Genomic DNA, 13,712 nt, shown 5'->3' with positions numbered 1-13,712 from the left:
CATTCGGACCAAAACGAAATACACATGTCTACTTAGAATGATCATTTTGATTGAAAGCACTAGTTTGTATATATTTTGCTTATTGTTTTATGAACACATGGCGTTTAGGGGCAAAAAAGGGAAGATTATCCAAAATACTGTGTGGAGTGTAGATAATAGAGGGTTGGTTTGTGCACCATTTTTTTTAATACATAATTAGGGTTCACATTTAGACTATATTAAATAGTCTAATATTTTTTTTTGACCTCCTTATTGTTTTAAAAATCATCAGTTAGAAAATACAATAAAATTAGTGCAACAGAATATTGCTGGAATATGTCACTTTTTTTTTTTAAATTTAAGCACCTTGTATATTGTTTGGTTTATACATTTCCAGAATGTTTGAAGAAGGTTGGTTTTAATACATACAGTTTTCACTACATGTTTATCACACCTAGGAAGGAAAATAATATACTATTGGTACCATAGAGACTGTTCCAATCAAATTCCCCAATTTGGGAAAAGTTCTATGGAACACATCTGGTAGGATTACAAGTAGAAGCAATTTATTGGATACAGGTCCAATCAGTGATAGAATTGGTGACAATAATACATTTCCTTCAGAACCTGCAGTTTACCTCTTTATGTTTTTTTTTCCCCCAAGGAATTTAGGACATAAACCACTAAATATAATGCATTTTGTAATAGGTGCTTTCTTCTGTTTGAGATGTTTGTTATATCCCCATATATATGAAAATATATACTAGGCATGAGACATGTAAAAAAATATAAAACATAATAGCATAGACACTACTAGTAGGTATTGGAATAGAATAGGGAATGCTCATCAATCTGCTCATCAATAGCAGAAGATGTGCCTGAAAATGAAAGGTGCACGTTCTTGTTTTCTTTTTAACTAGCTTATTGACTCTTCTCTGTATATTTACCTTTTCTGGCTATTCTCAGCCAACCTGCAACTTTCACTTTCAGGTACATCTTCTGCTATTTATGACACCACATTCAGCCCCCCCCCCCCCCCCCCCCTCCATCCCTCCCCTTCTCTAACATCAGTTGTATTAAGTGTTAAACTCTTTCAGATTGATCAGTATTGCTTCAGACCTAGGGAAGAGAGGAAACTCTTGAAAGCTTGACTTTGAAATATTATGTTAGTCCAATAAAAAAGGTATCATTGCATACTGCGATACTCTGGTATTTTGGCATCTTACATATATAATATACATACACATTATCACAAGTAATTGTCCAATCATGACTAAAGACTTCATTTAGGCAATTTGTTTCTCCTGTGTAAGTGCAGGTAGGTGCCTCATCCATGATCACCAGCACTTGCCTGACTCCCATCGTTAAGTCCTTCCAGCTTGTCAAGAAAAATCCACGGGACGATAAATCCAGAGCGCAAACACATTCCATCATATTGCAAATGTCAGTGTCTCCTCTGCAATGTATATCTGTTCCAGCAGCCCATGAAAAGAATCCTTATACGAAATATAACATGAAACTACATATAAAAACATGATTATAAATCATCAATAAAAGTGGTATTCATAAATAATACTGGATATTACAATGGTATTATACATTTATGACAGGGCCAGGATTTGAATACCAAACAATAGGTGATAAGGCTAATCTATATATCTCTACACCATATACACACAGGGACGCATTTGCCTTGGGCGGCACTTTCCAGGGGGCGGCAAAAAAAGCCGCCACCAAATGCCCAGGCAAATGTCTTGTTAGCCTGGCGGCTAACTAAAAATCCGGGCGGGCGGCGCTGGCGAGGGAACACTGATTAGTGTGTTTTGTCACGCCTAGGGCAGCACAAAACCAGGATACACCACTGCATACACACACATACTGACACTGATACACATACACCCAGATACACACACAGATACACACTTACTGACACAGATACACATACACACTGACACACACAGAAATACATACACACAAATCATTATTTCCATATTTATAGCCACCCTCCTTTTTCAGTACATTTTGGGTGACGGATGATAACTTTCCTGGGGTCCAAGGGAAAGGCTGACTGAGGATGATGGGAGTCTGGGGGTGCTGGGAGACTGCTCTTTCCTCTTTGTGCCTCTCTCTGTCCCACTTTTCTCTGCATCCTCGCCATTCGAACCTCTGTTAACTGGGAGGAAGTGATCTGAACTCACTTCCTTCCAGTACCATCTGACATGAGTCTGGTCATGATGTTAATGGGCAGTGACCAGAGATACCCATTGACCAGAGATACCCATTGAGTGTCACTAAGTGTGATGGATACCTGATGGACCTCAACAGTATGTGGGTCCTGGTGCAGCCGCACCGGCTGCACCGGCAATAGTTTCACTGCTGCCTCACCTGATGGTTGTGGGGGTCCCAAACAGAATCCCAGTAAAACAGATGACAACAGCAGGTAATGCATAACAAAAACTTGTATTTTCCAAAATCAATATCAGTGCCCATTAAATATACTAAATTCAGTCTGTGGCCCTACGTTTTGAGTTTTTCTTTAATTCTTTATTAATAGCTCAATCCACATGCAAGTGAGCCATCAGATAGAAAACAAAGTCAATAATAGTTTATTAGATTAGATACAATTAAAACCAGTATGCAATAGGCATGGATGGTACATGCGGAAAAATGTTTGTGTTTTTAATGAGCACTGATATTGTTTCTGCTTCTTTTGCCCTAGATCCTGCAAGTGCAATTTGATATACAGCGGTGGTTAACCACAATTAAGTCTTATATGATTGTTGATTTGTATTCCTTAAAGAACATAGCTATATCCCCTGTTATTTGGTGTATATACTTTTGTTTTAGTAAACCATATGAAAAGGTCTCTGGGGAGGCAGCCACACATTCCCTTCCATTTTGAAAAGTTACGCATCATTAAGTAGGGGATTGTATTTTGTTTTGGAACAATCAGAATAGTTCCACAATATGGGTCTATTAATTGTCTGGATATTTAGATTAAAATAATTCAGAAATAAAAAATATATATACAATAATTATATTATTAGTATTGTTATTATTATTTTTGTATTTTTTTTTTGCTGTGCAAGGAAAGATACAGACTAGCTTGCAATGCCACACCAGTAAGAGCAAGCAAGACGTGTTACATGACAAAACAGTGAAATTACATTTGACAATTCTACACAATTTTTTATATGGAAAAATCAAGTGTCTAAAACTTTGAATGTATGCTGCAAGATAATCATGAAACGGTTGGAACTAAGTAATAAATGTTGTTCAACATGCTAGGCAAACAAGATAGAATAAAGACCATTGGAGTTGAGCAAGCCGCTGTAATACTACATCAATCTGTGTGAGAATAAGTGGAAGAAGAGTAATAGAGATAGTTATGGAATACATGATGGTTCCAGTGTATATCAAAGAAGTTTGGATAAGCTAGAAGCTGCCATCTCTCGTAGAGACCTTGTTATAGTGGGCTGTAATTTTAATTTTTTTTTGTAAATATAGTTTTTATTGGTTTATCGTATAATCCTGTATTATGGCAAGAAATTAAGACATGCAGGTCTCGCACATACCCTAAGTGGTAAGATACTAACTTTCAATGCAAGAGGTAGTGGGCTATAATTGTCTCTGTAATACATACATTGCCTGGATGGTGTTACTTAAAACTTATAATCAGTTAAAGAGTAGGACAACAGGTCGAAATAAAACAAAATAATAAAGATCAATAGGCTCTTTCAGGTGTCACAGGGACTCAGCTGGGTGGCAGTAGAACTTCCCTTTCAAGGCTTGATTATGAGCCGACTTCGATGCTTGGCAGGCTTGTTAGCTATTTGGAAAGTTCACAGGGTAGATCTGTGTAACGGATCGCCTGGCACCCCGACTGGGTACCTCCGTTAATGGATGCTCCTAGCGTTTCCTGAGGACTCCAAGCACTGCAGCAGACACCACAACCACCGAATCAGAGAAGCATATGAATGCTCTCAAGCCTCTGAATGCTGTAGACAGTTGAATAGGAACCATACGAATAGGCTTGCACTCCTAGCAGTCAAACTGGAACAGCATACAATAAATCCTCCCCCAATAATGAGACGACACTTCACTTTGAGGGTTAAACAGGAACTCTGGACTGGCTCATCCAGCCTGGCTTTTATTTCCATCTCACACATACAGGCCCCACCCAGGGGGAGGCATAAAATATCCAATAGCATAGATGTTACCTCCCACACATCTCCTCCCCTTAGATTAACACTTAACCCAATTACACATACAGTTAAAACATACTTTCTACCCAACTTTCATAACTCTAAAACCATACATCACATTCACATAAAAATACATATCCACAATCAATCCATTCAGGGGAACAACATGTTAAAAATGGCATGAATCAGACCAGGGGTTCAAAAGTTAATAATAGTATATTTTAAAACCCCTGTCAGCATGACTTTCCAGCTCAGACCGGTTACCTCCCACAATGCCTCACAATCCCTCCCCTCTGGCCTGGAGATAATTGAGGAAGGAATCTAATTATCTCCAAGGACTGAGGCAAAACTCCATTACCCACATGGCAGACAAAAAGACAGTAAAAGACATAAAATACTTTAAAATACAGAAAGTTACTTTTTATCCATAACACACAGACATTTCACATATCCCCAGATAGCTGGGATCTGAGCGCACAAAACTACTGAATAGCGTGCAGATCCTATTCACACAGTACAATTGCCATGGAGCTAAAGTCTTTCCCATAGTCTTTCATTATATGAATAGACTCCATGGTATAGCTATCTGGGGTATCACCTTCACATAAGGTCTGGTCCATAGTCCAAAGGCAAGAGGCGGGCAAGCAGCCCCCTCCAAGGACACGTGGCGAGGTCGGTTTCGCCACAATCTGCATTGAGGCATAGAGTCATAGCTCCCCAGGCCCCACCAGTAGTGGTCTGTTGCAGACAGAGGATCCAGTGGCTCCCACAGTTCAAATCTCTCCCCAGCGGGAGTAAACGGTGGACTCGTCGCTGGACTCGCTTTGTGGTGTTCTGTTTAGGTAGGTGGTGTGACTTCTCCTCCCAATGCCTCTGTAAAGCATGAGCAGTTGGTGGAGAGCCTTGAGCCGCAACCATCTTGTGTGGTAGGCCTTAGGTTTTCTGTGTCATATAGTCTCCCCACATCTCTAGCTCTCCCCTTTGGGGACTGGGATGACCCCCCCGGCCAGTGGGGGGAAACGGCCAGGGGGGGGGGAAATGGCCAAGGGGGGGGGAACGGCCAAGGGGGGGAAACGGGAGCAAGTGCGTCAGTAAGCTGGCGTGTGGTAGCTGGGAATGAAGGCAGTGTGGCGGCCATCCACCAGGGCAATCTTTCTGCATGGGCACGCTGGGCCTGCCGAGAGCTGGCCCTGCTTGCTCAGTTTGTGCCCTCTCGGGCCAGTGGGGAGATCAAAGACCCTTTGTTAGAGGGAGGGAGGACCTAGGAGGCAGTTCCTCCCGCACGCATGCTGTGTGGAGCATTGCCGATCGTTACCATGAAAACACTCCTACACAGCATTCTGCTTGCGGGAGGAATGAAGATAACTTGCAGCCAGATGAGCTTCAGGCTATAGATCATTACTCACCACCGGACCACCAAGGTTGGCAGTGTCCCCTCCTTCCACCAAAGGTAAGAAGAAGGGTGGGGGACCTGAGGGGAGACATGAAGCTTTTTTTTATATAATTAATTTTAAATAAAAATAAACTAAAATCCCTTTTCCCTATGCATCCCCTCCCATACACACAGCACCCCTCTCATACACACAGCACCCCTCACACACACTGCACCCCTCACTGCTCTCTGTCTGTGTGTATTAAGCAGTTTGTGTGTGTGTTCAGCAGTCTTTATGTGTGTTTTCAGCAGTCTGTGTATGTATTCAGCAGTTTGTGTGTATGTATTCAGCATTCTGCATGTATTCAGTAGTCAGTGTATGTGTGTGTGTACTAAGCAGTCTGTTTATGCATTTAGCAGTCTGTGCGTGTGTACTCAGCAGTCTGTGGGTGTATTCAGTAGTCTGTGTGTATGTATTCAGCAGCCTGTGTGTGTGTATACATCAGCATGTGTGTATTCTGCAATCTGTGTGTGTGTGTTCAGCAGTCTGTTTGTGTGAATTCAGCAGTTCGTGTGTGTGTTTTTAGCAGTCCGTGTGTGTGTATACAGCAGCCTGTGTGTAATCTTAATTCTGTGTGTGTGTGTGTGTGTGTATTCAGCAGTCCTTGTGTGTGTATTCAGCAGTTTGTGTGTGTATTCAGCAGTCTATGTGTGTGTATTCAGCAGTCTGTGTGTTTGTAATGTATGAATGTATTGCATTTGTTACAGGTTGATGAGGACCCTGCTCAAACTACGTTATTAAATATAATTAATTGAAATTCGGATTGAACTCTTTAGGGATCAAAGTGACCAATTCATCAATCTCATTTCTTCCCTATTAATTTTATTCACAAAATCTTCTCCTCTCCAATTTAAAAAAAAAAATATTATTAAATGTTTTTATTGACCACAAAATACTTCCTTGTACTGCACAACTATGTTGTTTCTTGTAATGTGCAGACACTGTATGCTTTTCAAATCACTTTTTAATGTTGTTTAAAGTGTTCTTGAATTCTAGTGAGTACTGGTTTCGATGTACAGGACAAATTGTTCAACCTACAAGGGTCTGTTATTATGTGAATTGCATTTTTTTCTACAGCAAGTAAGTACTCCTTTCATTAACCCCTTAACACCGCAGCCAAATGTACAAGTTGTGAACGAAACAAAATGTAAACAAAACCTGGCATTTGCGCTATATGTCTGTCAAACCGTAATTCACCTCTTTCATATTAAATGCACCCCCCCTTATTATATATCATTTTATTCAGGGGAAACAGGGCTTTCATTTAATATCAAATATTTAGCTATGAAACATAATTTAATATGAAAAACATGGGAGAAAATAAGATTTTTTTTTGATTTTTTTAGTTCTACGTGACATTTTAACTGTCAATGTCATAATACGGTTTGCTTTTACTGCAATAAAATACACATATTTGTATTCAGCAAAGTCTCACGTGTAAAACAGTACCCCCTATGTACAGGTTTTATGGTGTTTTGGGAAGTTACAGGGTCAAATATAGCGTGTTACATTAGAAATTGAAATTTGTCAGATTGGTTACGTTGCCTTTGAGACTGTATAGTAGCCCAGGAAATAAATTTACACCCTTAATGACATACCATTTGCAATAGTAGACGACCCAAGGTATTGCAAATGGGGTATGTCCAGTCTTTTTTAGTAGCCATTTGGTCACAAACACTGGCCAAAGTTAGCGTTAGTATTTGTTTGTGTGTGAAAAATGCAAAAAACGCCAATTTTGGCCAGTGTTTGTGACTAAGTGGCTACTAAAAAAGACTGGACATACCCCATTTGCAATACCTTGGGTTGTCTACTATTGCAAATAGTATGTCATCATAGGGGTAATCTTCATTATTGGGCTACCATAGGGTCATAAAGGCAACGTAAGCAATCTGGCGAATTTTAATGTGAAAAAAATGAAACACAAGCCTTATATTTGACGCTGTAATTTTTGAAAACACCATAAAACCTGTACATGAGGGGTACTGTTGTACTCGGGAGACTTCGCTGAACACAAATATTTGTGTTTCAAAACAGTAAAAAGTATTGCAGCAGTAATATCGTCCGTGTAAGTGCTGTTTGTGCGTGAAAAATGCAAAAAAAAACGTCACTTTTACTGGCGATATCATCGTTGTAATACATTTTACTGTTTTGAAACACTAATATTTGTGTTCAGCAAAGTCACCCGAGTAAAACAGAACCCCCCATGTACAGGTTTTATGGTGTCTTGGAAAGTTATAGGGTTAAATATAGTGCTAGCAAATTAAATTCCTTATACTTTCGGCATGGGTTGTCAGGCAGGTCCCGCTAATTGTAATTAATTAGGATACCTAATTATGTAAAATTATTACATAAATATATGTGTAGAATTAATATATGTATACGTATATATATATATATTTTTTTTAAATATTTTTATTTATATATAGGTATATATATAGTGATATACACGTATATATTTATGTATATAGATATATATATTATTTCGTTCTACGTGTATTTTGATATAAATATATATATATTAATATCACAATACAGTTAGAACGAAATAAAACACATCTATATATTTTTTAATATTTTATTTTTAATTATTTTTTTTATTTAATTTTTTTACGTATTTACATATTTATTTTTTATATTATTTATAAATATATATATATAACAATAATTATATATATATTTAATCAGTATCAGTCTACGTGTAATTTGATATTAATATATATATATATAATTATATATATATTAATATTAAAATACACCTAGACAGTGTATGTGTATGTGTGTATATGTGTATATATATATATACTTAGATCATATATATATAATATATATATATGATCTAAGTATATATATATATTTTTTTTTTACACTTTTAACTTAATTTTATTTTATTTTCAGCCAGCAGGGGGACCAACTGTCATTACAGTTGGTCCCCCTGCTGGCAATGCCTGAGCCAGCTATACCGGCCATGTGATTGTGAGGTCCTCGCAAGGACCTCACTCTCACATGACCGGGAGGGACCGGAGGAGGCAGATCTGCCTCGGGGGGGCTCCCTGGGAGTCCCCCCAACCACGATCGCCGGCTTGGGACCACCGGCGACCGGGTAAGTTAAAAAAAAACGGCAGGCGTATATTTACGTCCTGCGGCGTTTAGAGACGCTTTTAAAAGGACGTAAATATACGTCCGCCGGACTTAAGGGGTTAAATATGACATACCCTTATTTTTATTTGCAAGGTTATCTATCTAATATTTCTTTATATGTCACTGTTTGCATGCCATACAACAGCCACAAAAATAAAAAAATATATATATTTTATTTGGAAATCATTAACTCCACTGTTGCGAACATTGTGTACCAGAATGTCTTTAAATATTTAACTCCTCTACTTATTAGTTTAGGTTTCTTATCTAATAGTTGAGCTAACTAAGGATCTCTTCGTAGGACGGTCCAATGTTTCCTAATTATGTGATATATTTGTTTAGTGTAGATATTACACCCTGTTCCAAATTATTATGCAAATTATATTTTTCTCATTTACCTAAATAACTGATGTAAATAACAGTCAGCATAATTATCATGTTATCAACTATTAAGAGTAAAATTCTAATTTTATTGAACAAACCTCCTAATGATAACAGTATTTCTTTTAAACATAAAAAACTTACAATGCACTGTTCCAAATTATTACGCACCATATGTTTCAAAACACTTTATAGGTTGTAAAGAACTGAAAATTGTCATTTGTTGTGTTTGCAGCATATTTACTGAAATCAAAAGCTATTTCAATCAAAATTATAACAACATTTTAACTTTTTAAACATTTTAACAGGTCACGTTACATTTTAACATAGGACCCCTTATTTGATAGCAGCTTCACAAGTCTTGCATCCATTGAACTTGTAAGTTTTTGGACAGTTTCTGCTTGAATTTGTTTGCAAGATCTCAGAATAACCTCCCAGAGCTGCTGTTTGGATGTAAACTGCCTCCCACCCTCATAGATCTTTTGCTTGAGGATGCTCCAAAGGTTCTCAATAGGATTGAGGTCAGGGGAGGATGGAGGCCACACCATGACTTTCTCTCCTTTTATCCCCATAGCAGCCATTGATGCAGAGGTATTCTTTGCAGCATGAGATGGTGCATTGTCATGCATGAAGATGATTTTATTACGGAAAGCATAGTTCTTCCTTCTGTACCAGGGAAGAAAGTGGACAGTCAGAAACTCCACATACTTTGCAGAGGTCATCTTTACACCTTCGGGGACCCTAAAGGGGCAGACCAGCTCTCTTCCCATGTTTCCGGCCCAAAACACGACTCCACCACTGTCTTACTGACGTCGCAGCCTTGTTGGAACAGGGTGGCCGTCCACCAACCATCCACTACTCCATCCATCTGGACCATCCAGGGTTGCACGGCACTCATCAGTGAACAGGACTGTTTGAAAATTAGTCTTTTTGTATTTTTCTGCCCAATACAGCCGTTTCTGCTTGTGAGCATTGGTTAGTGGTGGCCGAATAGAAGGTTTATGCACAGTTGCAAGACTCTGGAGGACTCTACACCTTGATGTCCGTGGGACTCCAGAGGCACCAGCAGCTTCAAATATCTGTTTGCTGCTATGTAATGGTATTTTAGCAGCTGCTCTCTTGACCCAATGCATGGATCTGGCAGAAATCTTCCTCAATGTGCCTTTATCTGCACAAACCCGTCTGTGCTCTGAATCAGCCACAAATCTCTTAATAGTTCGATGATCACGCTTAAGTTTTCGTGAAATATCTAATGTTTTCATATCACGTCCAAGGCATTGATCTATTTCACTCTTTTCGGCAGCAGAGAGATCCTTTTTCTTCCCCATATTGCATGAAAATGGTGCTCTGATAAATAATGTGGAACACCCTCCTTTAGTAGTTTTTCCTTAAATTGGGCTCACCTGGCAATCTAATTATCACAGGTCTCCGAGATTGTTTTCAGTGATCAAAAGAGCCCTTAAACTAAATATTTAATCTGTGACAAATAGAATTTGCATAATAATTTGGAACTGGGTGTATAATCACTCATGAAGAGGAACACATTCATAGTTATTAAATAATTTTAATATAATACATCCAATTCCGTGGGAATTGAAATAATGGAAAAAAAATATTATCAATGCTGGGAGGTGTGGATGGAGAGCAAGGAGCGTTTTAAGGGGAAAAGCTCTTTGCAACCTTTTCCAGTACATTGTGCGCGTTGACTACAGATTTTTTTGCACAGAATTGACAGTCTAAGTCACGTGTGCCGGGGGTACAACTAGCCCCAGGTACAAAAGTGCAAATATACCCTGTACATACAGACTCCTACCACGATACCCACTTCTAGAATTGGTCATGGTGATTGAATTTAACAAAGCAATATTTTCCAGAAATTCTGCTCATGCTGGTCTCCTAGTTCTCTCATCATTATTGCAAAAGGTACTAAACACTCTGATAGATCTGGAACATCTAATCAATGGCAAGGCACTATCACGTCTTAGGTCCAGTGTTCACATGCAGAAAAGATTCTAATTCAGAGATCTCAGAGAAACTGAGAGACATACTTGATGCACTTCAATCACAATTTTTCCACCTAATTCTTATGTTTTTTGATTGTTATATACTACAAAGGACAGTTAAAACCCAAGGGCAGAGTATAGAATATTTGATAGAGTCCTAACCTCAACATCTGAGGAAAGGGATTTAGGGGTTATTATTTTAGATGACTTAAAGGTAGGCAGACAATGTAAGAGAGCAGCAGGACATGCTAGCAGAATGCTTGGTTGTATAGGGAGAGGTATTAGCAGTAGAAAGAGGGAAGTGCTCATGCCATTGTACAGAACACTAGTGAGACCTCACTTGTGCTATTGTACGCAGTACTGGAGACCGTATCTCCAGAAAGATATTGATACTTTAGAGAGAGTTTAGAGAAGGGCTACTAAACTGGTTCATGGATTGCAGGATAAAACATACAAGGAAAGGTTAAAGGATCTTAACATGTATAGCTTAGAGGAAAGACGAGATGGGGGATATAATAGAAACATTTAAATACATAAAGGGAATCAACACAGTAAAGGAGGAGACTATATTTAAAAGAAGAAAAACTACCACCAGAGGACATAGTCTTAAATCAGAAGGGCAAATGTTTAAAAATAACATCAGGAAGTATTACTTTACTGAGAAGGTAGTGGCTGCATGGAATAGCCTTCCAGCTGAAGTGGTAGAGGTTAACACAGTGAAGGAGTTTAAGCATGCGTGGGATAGGCATAAGGCTATCCTAACTATGCGATAAGGCCTGGGACTAATTAAAGTATTTAGAAAATTAAGCAGACTAGATGGGCCCAATGGTTCTTATCTGCCGTCACATTCTGTGTTTCTATGTTTCTATATTTTTTCCTTTGGATAAGTCTGCATACAGAGTTTCAAAGTTGAAAACTATACTTGTATTAAATTAGATTAAATTGTATTAGTGCATATGTTCCATACACTACCTGCATAAATTACAAATAGGAGTATGTGTTTTTTAGATCCATATCAACTTTAATATGTAGGTATTTAGCAATAAACGTGTCTTCTAGATGGTCTATTAATGAGCAGAATATCTTGTTTGATGGTCTAAGGTTGCAGCTGGCACTAAGGCTTACCTTATCATTTCTTATTTTTGATTTATTTGACCATTTTACTGTTTTTTTATTTGTAGTTTGTGATATATTTTTAGAATTTATTCCATTAGCACAATTTGCCTGTATGTTTATGCTGAATGTTTCTTCCAGTATTACCTGACTGGTAGCAGTAAATATCACTGTACTAATGACAAGCAATTGTAACTCTTCTCACACATTAACAAACACCAGCTACTTGATGAATTGGAGAAGAATAAAATCTAAATCAATGTAAGTGTAAATCAGTACTCAGCTAAGGCAGGTGGAACTCCATTAGTGTCAGTGTTAGTTTTACTCTCACCTCACTACTCTTTCAAATCTCTACCCACCCACCCTCTCGTTCCCCTCTCCTCTTCCTTGACTACTTTGCTGCCTGGCTACCCTACTTTCTCTCCTCTAATATTCCTTCCCTTATTCTCGGGGACTTCAATATTCCCATTAACCCACCCACTACTTTTAATTGCTTCCTCCCTTGGGTTATCACAGTGGGCTAATTCTCCCACCCATGTTGCTGACAATACCATCAACCTTATTTTCTCCTATGCATTTACAGTGTCTAATATCTGCAACACTCCATTTCCTCTCTCTGATCACCACCTCTTATAATTTGCTCTCAAGAACCCCCTTTCCCAACAACCTCAGCCTAACCCCCCTCAACTCAGGAGGAACCTTATTTATTTTAACCTACAGCAGCTGTCAGCTGATATTGATTCACAACTCCTATCCATACCTTCTCTCTCCTGTCCCTTATTGGCCATCTCCAAATATAACACTACCCTCAAGATAAAAAAGGTGAGGTTAGCGCTAATAATATAGTGAACAGGCAGCAACCTTATAGAGGGTAACCCTCTAACCCTCTATATGTGAAATATGTAGTAAAAATAAAGAAAGGTTGCACCAAAGAAGAAAATAAGTTAAAAAAAATATATATAAAAATAGTAAAAAATCTTAAAAAATTATTATGAATAAAAAATGGGTAAGTTCCAATAATAAAATGAATATAGTCACTAATTCCACTGTGTGGGTATCTTCTCTTGTTGTAGTGGTTCACACCGTGTCGTGATATGGAAAACACAAAAAGAGAGGACCAATCGTGCGGAGTGTATAAAATTAATATAACGGTGGTAATAATATATATGTCACACTCACATTTGGATGAGCTATAGCCAGCTCAGGATTTGTAAGCATATAGCGGATTAATCCCTGCTTACAGGATGTATTGGTGCTTGTCCTCCAGGGGGATTGTCCAACTCTCAGGAGAAGAAGGAGATAAAAACAGAAGATAGTGCTCTCTGATGATATTTTAAGGTGGTAAATAAAATGAGATAAAATATACTCACAACTAAAGTGCAGGTCACACTGCACTTTGGAAATAGCGTTGGTGGTATAATCCCCACCTCAGGATATGTAGTATAAAATGTGCAGACTGA

The sequence above is a fragment of the Pelobates fuscus genome, chromosome 10 (assembly GCF_036172605.1).
Source record: "Pelobates fuscus isolate aPelFus1 chromosome 10, aPelFus1.pri, whole genome shotgun sequence".
Lineage (NCBI taxonomy): Eukaryota > Metazoa > Chordata > Amphibia > Anura > Pelobatidae > Pelobates > Pelobates fuscus.
This window is presented reverse-complemented; position numbering follows the sequence as displayed.